This window comes from Seriola aureovittata, chromosome 10 (assembly GCF_021018895.1).
Source record: "Seriola aureovittata isolate HTS-2021-v1 ecotype China chromosome 10, ASM2101889v1, whole genome shotgun sequence".
Lineage (NCBI taxonomy): Eukaryota > Metazoa > Chordata > Actinopteri > Carangiformes > Carangidae > Seriola > Seriola aureovittata.
In genome coordinates this window covers 884128-896043 of record NC_079373.1, presented here as the reverse complement: position 1 = coordinate 896043, position 11916 = coordinate 884128, and positions in this window count along the sequence as shown.

Below are 11916 nucleotides of genomic sequence, written 5' to 3'. Positions count from 1 at the left end.
GGTTTTTTTAAACGCAGGTAAACTGAGGACACGCACAACTACAAGGAGTGATGTCATCACATGCACTTACAGAGCACACATACAGACACAGTGGAGAGAGAGTGAGCTGCTAGCTGTTGTGGTCAGACATATCTGTCACGTCTCATCTCCAGGTTGGAGCAGCTGTCAGTGTGAGACGCTTTCTATTGATTCTAATGATTGTGTGTTTTTCAAACTTATTTTGAAGCTGCAGTTCACCCTTTCATCTTGGAGCTCTGTGGAGTTTCTGGTTGAACAGCACTGTGCTGGACACGTGACAGGTGTGTTACAGTGTCTCTGAAAGATGTCACAGTAGGAAAAGGGGAAAAAATGTGTGTGTTCAAGTGATTGGAGCTGGAGCAGATAAATACCTGTGTCTACTCAGCCTTTTCGACCAGCTTGTCCAGTGTCCTTGCGTTCATGTCCGACATGCTACTGCCACAGCAGACAGCCACATGGACTCTGGCCACTAGGGCTGGGTATTGCCACTGATTTCTTGAAACGATTCAATTCCAATTCACAAGGTTCAATTCAATATGGATTCAGTCAGAGATATTTCAGTTACAATATCAATTTTTCTGGGTTATGAGATTCTCAGAACCGATGCTGTAAATTGTTCCTCTCACATGGTGCATTATTAAAAACATTCATACATTTTGATTGGACACAAAGCAGTTACATTAATGCACTTCCTATTTAACATGACCAACGGTTTAAACACACATCTCAAGAAATAATAGATGTAATGTGTGTTCTTAACCTACCTCAGCACACCGGCTACACTGTGTATGAACAGGTACACACAGCTTCTTCTTCACATCTTACATATAGCTTTGCTTTAGTCCAGCTCCTCACTGTCTACATAGTTTTTAAATCTGAAATGCAGCTAGACATCTGTCTTTAGACTTGCCGCTGACTTTGTTGGGAACTCGTCTGTCATGTTGTTGTCTCTCTCGTGCAGAGGTGTAGTGCTGTTTGTTTACATGATGGAGCACACCTATGGTGCACGTGCACAGTTAAGTTGGACCTCGTTTCAAAGGTTAAGTTACCACTGTTCCTATGGCGGAAAATTTACATTCATTTACTGACTTGTGTCAAGCAAATGAAGAAGTATTAGAAACATCCATTTAGAGGATGACTAACAGACTAGGCTATGAAAACGTAGCTAAGCTAGCTTGAAATTACATTGGTGGTCTGTCCCCTTCCGCTATGTAGCCAAGATGGCGAACGTTGAAGCATAGCAGAAGAACAGCAAGTGTGAGTATAGATGTATGCAAATTGAGACACAGCTCAGGACTCTTGGCCACTAGCCAAACTGAGATATTAGTGGAGAGGAATCATCTTATAAAGCATTCAGTTTTTGAAACACAAATATGGTTAAACCAAAAATTTTCATAAACATTTCTCTTTCACCAAAACAAGTTATTTTGCAGCGAAAATAAATAATATATACAGTAAACATAATAATGCCATTCACATGACCATGAAGCACACAAGGACATATTATTAAACAACGGAAAATGTTATTGTTATTCATGCAGCCGGTCCCAGTGGATCTGTCCAAGGCTGAATTTCTTTCCCAGACCGACAGTGGAGCCAATAATGGTCTGGCTTGCTAAAGAGTCCAGCTTGACTCAGAAGTAGTTTTTCTTCTCCTCCATGTGTCAGTAACTTGATGGTTCAAGATGTCACATATAAGGTTCCATTAGTGATGGCTATAGTAGACATGATAATGTTAGCTAACTTGCCATATTGTGAATTATGAATGCCATATTATGAATGTGTTTGGCAAATGTTGCTATCACTAACTAGCTAACCGTCAGCATTGCTGTGGAGCATATCACAGTTGTGGCCATACAGAGGGGGAAGTGTGGCTGATGAAGCATTCTCTGAGATGTTGATGATCTATTGCAACATCTAGTGGTAGTGACGATCGTTTACAGAATCTTTACAGGTTTTGTAAACCATGTCCGACAGACAGAGATGACAAAGATGCGACCAGAGCAGGGCTGGACAGGTAACTTCACATACTGGGCCAACTTGCTCCCTCTCTGGGTTAGGGTTAGGGTTGGTTGCTGCTCAGAGCAACACACCTGTGGACGAAGGAGTGAGGCGTTGAAAAATGGACAGACAGCAACATCAAAAACAGAAGAAGGGAGGTGCGAAGAAGTTGTGAGCCCAAAAAATAAAGAATTTACATGCAGAGGCCGTCAAGGGGGGCCAAGATCCCACATATGTTCGCTTCAGGGGCCGTAACAGCCTCAACTTCTACGGCATCTTTCGGTGCCATCGTGCAGCAACAGGTGGAAGGAGGAGAGCAGACAGAGGAGCAGCAGGAGATGCAGGAGTATGACATGATATGATTAGGCTACTTTGTCTACCTATAAAGTATCTGTATTTGCTTTATTTTTTGTGTAACACTTACTATTTCCATTTTAATGGAACAGTGAATTAAGGAGTGCATACTTGTATACTTCAATTTTATTAAATAATTTGAAATGATTGATACTTCAAGCAGAGCTTTTTCTTTGCCAGTTCAGACACATGATTGCCAAGGAGTCAGTCAAGAGTCTGTGAGTACACTGGTCCTTTCTGATCACCAGGCAGTCACTCAACAGCAAGTGAGTGTATTTCCAGCCCTGGACCAGAGCACAAGCTGACTGGACTGATGACTACTGGCTCCGATCCCGGTCGGCCAGCGGACTGTAAGTATTTTACAGACTCCATCAGTCTCTTTACAGACCCTCTCTGCGTGCTCATCATTTGTGTGGCCTGTCCCAGCAGATAAGTCCAAGGCTAAATTTCTTATCCAGTCTGACCCTGAACCAGAGCCAATACTGGTCTGGGTTTTCCACAATGGACAAACCTACGAGCTGCTTAAGAGCTAACCTTTGTTGTGGTGGTTGCATTAGTAAACATGTGGTTAAGTTTATGGAATGCTCAAGGTTTGGTTATGTTTAGGCACAAAAACTACTTTGCTAGGTTTAGGAAAAGATCGTTGTTTTATGTTTTCATATATTTTTGAGTTCCAGAAACTGAGTGGTGTTATACGTTTGTGGTATTACACCTGTGTACATATGCAGTGATATTTGTCTGTTATGTCTTGTAATAACTTTTTAAAAAAGTACAAATGTATTTTAGTTGCATGTATGGTGTAATATTTATACTGAAGTCACACAGTAAACTTAATGAATAACTGTTGTATTGTGAAGCTCAGGCTCAAAATTTGGTAATCTCACAATTTAGAATGAAGTTTTTTGCCGAACTGATTGGAGAATTAACATTCTCAGCTGGCACTAACTCTTCTGATCATTTTGAACTTCACATTAGGAGCTCTTTCTTTTCTTACATTTAACTCACCTTCAGTTTAAATAAAAGGTTTCCTTCTCTTCTCCGTGTAGCTGACAGAATAATAATACCTCTTCCACTGCCTGTTCATGTTCATACTAATCACATATTTCACCTTGATGTGTCATGACAAGGCCGTTAATCCTATATATAGTTTTTATAGGATCTAAATATATATATATATATATATATATATATATACACTGTTGCCCATAAAGTTGGAATCATTTTATTTTCAGACACAATCCTCTGTTTATTCCTATTTAAATGCATCAGTAATCACTTTTAACCAGATGCAATGATTACATTATGTGTCCCAATTACCCAGGTGAAATTAAATAAATCACGTTGTCACAATCATTTCATGGAAAAAGGTAAAAAAATATTTTATTCCAACTTTATGAGCAACAGTGTGTATATATATATATGTGTATATGGGCATATGTGTGTGTGTCTGTGTGTGTGTATAATCCACTGTACAATCAATTTTTGCTCTTCTCCTTGCTATATTTCAGCAACAGAATGTTTCCTTATTTTTCATCATTTTTGAAAGAGTATACAGTGTTGGAAAATTGTGATGTGATTCGACACCCTGTCAGCCTATTTCATATTTGCAGGGCTTGGAACCAATGACAGTCCTCACAAGAAAAGTGACAACATTTGTTGTTGGTATACTGCTTTGTGTTTGTTAAAACAAGGACTCATAGGCCTCCTTCGAAAAGTCTTTTTTCTTAGGAAGGTTCCAAACTGAGAGAAATGACCTGGAAGCAGCAGCAGCCACCATAAGAGCTGGTCCAACAGCTAGCTGTGGTTTGATGCCATGCATGAGTTATTTCATGCTCGGTGCCAAACCATGGCCAGACTGCTGCTGAAGCCTCATCTAGATGTGAAGAACCTGGCACTGATAGTGAGGAGGGGTCCCTGCTCTGTTGGAAGAATAAACTTAATCAAACTTAAAAAACTTGTTGTAAACTGAGAGAATCAAATACAAACTCTTCACTTGTTGAATGGATGGAATAATATTGAGCTTCATTCCACAAACAAAAACCAGGTCCATCTGTCAGAGCTGTCCCTGACCATTGCTATCACCTCTGCCTGTACCTTACCATGCAAGCCTCATCCCCCACCTCTTTACGAGGAGGCCAATACTAATTCATGTCAGGAGTGTCACCTGAAACACATGAGATTTCTGCTGTACATGCAGCATGTATGTTCTTTATGTGATGCACATTGAAGTTTTCTCTACTCAGGGTGTTGAAGTGACCAACCTTCTATATATAATGAGCACACAGATGGAAAAAGGAACACATGTAGGACATAGCCACCATGTTGTCTAAATACTTCCATTTACATTCAGACACTGTACATTTATTATTTAAAAGACACTGACCGGGTCCTTTACCACTGAATTACTGGTCAGAAAGATCCACCGTCATAAATGTGACAAACACAGTGAAACAAAAGGCTAATTTATTAATGCGCATACAAAAATGGAAGAAAAGTTCCTGAATTATTAACTGAAACCAAAATGCAACTTGAAAAAATGAAACAGTCATGATCTCACAGTGGTGAGGGACACCGGTTTGGGTCTTGTGGTGTCAATGGATCCTGTTCATCACCAGGCTGCTGGATGTCCCCAGCAGTGATGCAGATGTTAGGGAGTGCTGCATGAACTGCAATGACAGTAGGGACAGAGGTGTGATCCACTTCCAGACACGCACGTCTACTCATCGAGTGAGTCAGCAAACAAGAGAGAGAGAGAGAGCGAGAGAGAGAGAGAGAGAGATTGTAGTGTATAGTGTATTTAGAGTTAAAGTTATGACCCACCACAATAAAACTCTGATTAGCCTACCAAAGAAATAAAAAACAACTACAGTTGAATAACAGACTGCAATATACTATCAAATATATATATATATATATATATATATATTATATATATATATATATATATATATATATATATATTGAATATATTGAATATCCAAGAGAAAAATGCAGTAAAAGTTGACATTAAGCAACTGATTCCCTCACATAGCATCATCATCATAAGAATATGTTGCTTTAACTAACTACTAAACAGATCAATAACAATACACAACATCAAGACCAAACCAAGTTGCTACAATCAACAATCAAAAAAATACATGTGACAATAAAATGAAATAGGCTGTAGAACACTTCAGCCAACTAATTAAACTATTAATGCCTATTACTTATTATTAACTATTATCATCACTACTAATGAGCTGCTGGACACCTGAATTTCCCCTATGGGATAAATAAAGTATCTATCTATCTATCTATCTATCTATCTATCTATCTATCTATCTTTCTTTCTTTCTTTCTTTCTTTCTTTGGGCATCAAAGCACCAATCTCATAACGTTAGTGGGTGAATGCAGCCAAACATAAGACAGGGTCGAAAGATAGGATGTTAAAAAAACAAACACTTTTTTTTTTTTAATTAATGCACAATGCGTACAGGACTACAGCTGCCTGTGCCACTGCTGTGCACCACTACATCATCAGTCTTCACACCCAAATTATATTAATAGTCAGCTCAGCAGTGTTTTTCTGACCCTTTAGCATTTTTTTTTACCAGTGCTTACAGCTTGGAAATGGAAACACACTGAGTAAACACTCAAAATAAATATAGAAAATAAATCTATCATACAGTATGAAAGTTACTTGCAACCCAAACTTGTTAGCAGCATTATATGCCAAGGGAGCATTGTCTACAGTAGATTATTTATGTCTTGTGTCCTCCTGTAAACTCTGCATGAAAGAAAGGGCAGCAGTTGTCAGTTATTTTACCAAACATCCATCTTCACATTGTAAATGTATTCATGTCACAGTGATTCCTGTGTTCTACAGCAGTGGGGCAGCTTGGTACTTGAATCAGTCTCAGGTCTTAGCTGCCATCTTTAATGCTCCATTCAAGTCCTTTAAATTAAAGGTCCATGACCCTCTGGGACCACACAGAGAAGTGTTTTCTGATCTGACGCCTTTATCCACAGGACAACATCATCTGGGAATTTTGCTGGACCACAGAATCACTTTGAGGACACACCTTACAATCAGACTTAAGGTCATAATGGTCTTCTGTATAGAAACAACTCTTGCTTCTCTTTTGCTAGCCAGAAGACAATTGTGCAGTCTGCAATCATGTCTGCTCTTAGTTGTGGTGATATGTTTAACCCTCTCGATCACGGTACACTGAGCTTTATCACAAGTGATAAATTCCTTAATAACCATCTTACATGAAATGGTGGGATAGTCCGCCTTAACTGCCAGCAGGGAATTATATTGTATGTTATTTATGTGCTGTAACTGCTTCATTACTTCTGCTCTCTGGTCTCATAGGCTATAAACACAGAACTGGATAATTTCACATCAGCTGGACCACATGTTCAAAATGATCTTGGGTTCGGCTGCTCTCTACAAATGGAATGAGCTGCAGAAAACTTTTAAAATCCTCAAGTGAAATGAGAGATATTAGTTTCAAAGACTCTATGATTTATAATTATACTTTGCTTTTTGTGTAAAACTGTTGTAACTTGTGAATGTGAATGTTGTCTGTCCATATTAAAACTGTATGCTTTTCTTATGAACAGGTCTTTTTTGGGGACTAAATAAATAACAATAATCAACAGTAATAGCACAGCAGATAACTGCATATTTCAGGGGAATCTTGTATGTACTAAACTTTGCACAAATCCTCTGTGGGTATAACTCTTTTGATAAAACACAATTCAAGTTGGCTGCCATCTCTGACAAGGAAATTCAATTTTTTGCATTAAGTTTACCCACAATTTTCCCATATGAATGATCTAGGTGTCAAATCAAACAATGTAGTACACTGTAAAAACTCAAACCTGCATACAAGTACATTTCAGCAAAAATGTCAGCACATATGTCTCACAAAAGTATAAAATCATGACTTTGTGTCAAAAAAAAATGTTAGCAAACATTTTGAGATATTAAGATATAATAGGATGTTTCTCTTTTGGTGATCATGTTTGTGATATGCTCTAAATGTTGCATAATATTATACCTAACATTATCAACTGTCTTCTCTGTGAATGTGACAGTGTTAGGTGGTAAGTCTATTATTAGTCCAGCGTATGTCTGATTCTGAGAAAAAAAGAAAACATAGTAAAATGAATTTCTGGAAGCTCAACATGACAGTCTCACCGCTAATAGCTTATATCACTTATAACTTTGACTAATGACACACTTAGGTAAGTTTTCATGTTGGAGTAAAAGCTTTGAGGTTTAATGTTTAGTGTCCTTCAAATGTCAGAGGGTGTAATTCAATTGATTGAAATTTCTTTGCTTGACTTGTGTAATAGCTCGCTGCTAGCCAAGTGTGCTAGCGAGTTAGCATAGCAAGCTAATGTTAGCTACTAATGCTGACTTAAGGCTAAAATAAGTAGACATTCGACATTTATGGAACTTTTAGAACATAAGATTAAATTGCATCGTTGAAATCTGTCCCATCGGTAACATTTTGTGGTAAAATGTGTTTCTATGTGTAGCTAGGTGAACAGGGGTTACAGTGTTTATAGTGTATCTGCTGTAATTTGACTTGCGTATATACTGTCACTTTAAGACCAGCGTGATGGCAAATCTTGCGAGACCACTGAAATCCCGTGAGACGTGACGTACGAGCGAGCAAGTTGCAGTGCCGCGAAACTAGCGACTGCTAAGGTGTGTGATTTTCATCTGTGTGTGTACAAAAATAAACTGATAAACTGTCAATCACAGAGAATAATTAGCAGAGTCAATAGGTGAGAATGTAACCGAGATAACAAGCTAATGTTGGTGACTTATAATTCTGTATTTTTGTTGATGACTGCAGAGTGGTTAAGTGTGTGTACATACTATCTCCACCGTGCTTAGGGTGGAGCTAAACGGCGGATCGCGTAAGTGACCATAAATAGGCGATAAAAATCCTGAAAATAATAATTATGGCACCAGATGTTTATTTGACTGTAACTGTTTTGTATAATTTTGTATGTTGATGTCATCTGCAGAGGGAAGATGGGAAGAACCCACAAAAAAATATTTCTGTGTCCGGTCCTATCTTTTTATGACCAGGCCACATATGCTGGAAATGGTGGCCATATTGGAAAATGGTGGCCATGTTGAAATTTCAAGTGGCTAATGGGATTTTTCAAATGAATGACCCCAGAGGAAAGAAAAGTACCAATTTTGGTGATTGTATCTGCATGTATATATGCAGCACTATAAGGTTCTGGAACAAACAGGAGAATGGTTTAAGACCACTCTCAACAAACAGTGATCTTTGTTAACTAAGATGTTGTGTTGACCCACCACAATCTCCTCCCTACATTAACTTTGTTGCTCTCTAACAACGTCAATATTCACATGCTCCCTTCATAATTACAGCATCCTAGAAGGCTTCGTCATGTGAACGTAAACATATGTTGTTCTGAGCCACTTGCTCAAATGATTGATTCTGCTGTTCTTCTTGGGAGCACAGTCCTAATGCTCCACACAGTCATTTTACACAGCATTTGCATATGCCAGGGGTCAGTCCTGTGGTTAATTTAATTCAGAGCAGCAGTGTTAAATGCATTAATATAATTGGCAGTTTTGCGTGTGTTCATATTTTAGCACGTTCATGTCAGCCACACACTCAGATGTTGTCTTCTTGTAGCCATCTGTCTCTCAGCAGTGAATGAGACTGAAGCGATGGAAGCTAATGTATGATCAGATGCTGCTGACCTGAACATTAAACTCATGTCCTGTGTTGTCTATTAGTCTTATTAATGTCTTTGAATTCACGTCTGTAACAGAGTGATATCTCTCCATCCCCTCCTCCAACCCTCCCTCCTCAGTCTCTTCCCTCCCCTCTCTCTTCCTCCATCATTCCCTCCCTCCATTCATCTTTGCTTTGTACTAGTCCTCGCATCAGGATCTGTAATGCAGTGATATCTCACTATACCTTCTTCCTGCTATAAGGTTGTCACACAGCACATACTGTATGTTTCCCACATCGTGCTGAAAGGTAAAAATAACAGGTCAAAAAAGAAAGACATAGAATGTGATAAAGTGATTTTTTTTTGTCCATGTGCTGATTTGTGTATTGACTCCATTTGTCTGGGTCATGGTTTGATAATATGTAAAAAAAAAAATGAAGTCAGCTTTAAAGACACTAGTTATTATGACCCATAGTTAAGTGCTGTTGCTAGGCTGATTGAGGAACCACATCACCTCACCAGAAAATGTTTGTCTTTTGGAAGACTTCAACAGTTACAAGGACGTTTTACTTGAAGAGTTAAACAATGAAAATAAAAACCTGATCTGGTCTCTAAAAACTCTTTCCCTTCTCTATGCTCTCTGCATAACAACGTTAGCAAACCAAAAATTATGAGCCATGTTTTCCTGTTTTTTGTTGTTGGGTGTTCAGCGCAGGTGTCATTGATTGTTACCATGGTAACATTTGTCTTAGGCCTGGTGATGTTCTTGTTCTTGTCTTAAGATGAGTCAGTCTTTATTTTTGTGAAACAGACTGACTAACATTAGACTTGTCATGGTTGCCATGACGGACAATTTATGTTTGAGTTTGGTCATTTCCTGTTTTATTTTGTAGTTACTTTCCTTGTGTCTTTTGATGTTTTAACTTCCTGTCTTCGTCCTGTTTCCCTCCTTGGTGATTGTCTGCCTCGCCCTAATGTGTTTCACCTGTGTTCAATCACCCTTGCCTCCCTTGTGTCTATTTAGTCTCTGTGCTGCCCTTTGTCTGTGTCTGTTTGACTCCCCAGTGATACTTCATGCTTCAGCTTGCTGTTCTAGTTCCTTGTGTTACCTTGTGCTTCTGGTTCCTGTTCCTTGTGTTTTGATCTGCATTTGGGTCCAGCTTACCTTAAACTGTGACAAGACTAATCCATGGACTGGACCAATATTATAGACCAGTCAGAAATGTCTCTGTGAAACTGGCTACTGATTTACTAGTCCTGCTTTACTGGTCCTGGTTAGTCTTACGCAGCTGTATAAAGTCCTCTGTGTCTCTGGGTGCTTGTGTCAAGGTGAGAAAATAACCCAGATGATGTCATAGTGATGTCATATGTCAGTTCTGTAATAACAGTTATTATAATAGCCTGAATTACAAATGAAAGATGTTCAACCAGGTGAGGACAGTGTCATTAAAGCTATTAAGTTGCACTATGGGAAATGTAGTATGCCGTGTTCTGTGTGCTTGACCCAGTATATCGTGGCCTCTGCTGCTTCAATATTGACCATTCTTGAGGGATGTTTGTCTCTCAGATGACTCCCAGCTTCATGGGAGTGTCAGTCACTGCTGTTTGTGTTATGAGGTTCAGTGTTTTCTGACCTCCTCCAGTCATGTTCTGCAGCCCAGTAAACCTCATATTGTGTATAATATATTTTCATTATCAATTTCATAGTGACCTTAGCTAGCTAGCTTGTTTTGTTTTATGATTTATGTTCATTAAGTACTTTTTGTATTATTTGAAATAGATTTTAATGCAATTTGAGTCACTTTTCTAATATTTCATAAACGACTAAAGCATGTTAATTCTGTAAGAGCGAAGTACCTTGCTAGGAGAAGAGACGGGTATGTAAAAACACAATTCTTAGATCCAGGTGATTACTCACTAATGAAAAACATAATCATTATTATTAGTTTGAGACCATGCGGTTAGTCCAGGTGAGGTGGCCTGTATTGTTTGCTTGTATCGAATTGGTTTGTAGTGTGTCTTTGGCTGTTTAGGTGAGTTTGATTGTTTTAGGTGAGTTGCATGGTGTGGTGTTAGAGTATGGGGGGTGTAGAGCACAGCCTAATCCGGCGGGGGAGAGCCAGCCTAAAAAGGCCCCTCTCCCTGACTCTACATCCCTCATTGTCTTGGAGAGTGGGGGGGGGGGCAAGAGCACAGCCTAATCCGGCGGGGGAGAGTTTAGCTCAAAAAGGCTTCTCTCCTTGACTCTGCCTCCTTCAAAATGGCTGCCACTTTCTCCAACTGTTTAGAGGAGTTTGTTTGCTGAATCTGCTAGTGTGTTTTGTCAGAGTTGATGATGGTGTTGTTTGTGGTAGCATAGGCAAGATAAAGAAAATAGTGGTGGTGTGAGGAGCAGTGATGGCTGGCATTAGGGGAGTGACTCTGGGACGCCAGTGATCACTGTCTAGCCTCCTGGAGGTGTTGTGGGACCAACTAGACGAAACACTGGTGAAAGGAGGTTCCCACCTGATGACCCCAAAGACATGTTAGTTATCACTGCTCATTAGTCTGTACAGCTAAATTAATAGCTATCATAGGACATGTTAAGCTTAGGGAGCTATTCACTGAGTCTGGTCCATTTTCTGTAGCACAAGCTTTGTGTTTATCTTAAATATTCCATTGCTGTTTGTTTGAAGTCGTTTATTTCACTGTTTCAACTTTCTACCACCTGGACTTAATTTCTTACTTTCAGCTATTTTCAGTGTAGTTGATTGAAAAGCATTACACTGGTTATCTACAGCAGCTTTAGTGAAGTGGAAGTTGCACTGTTGTTTCTTCATTTCT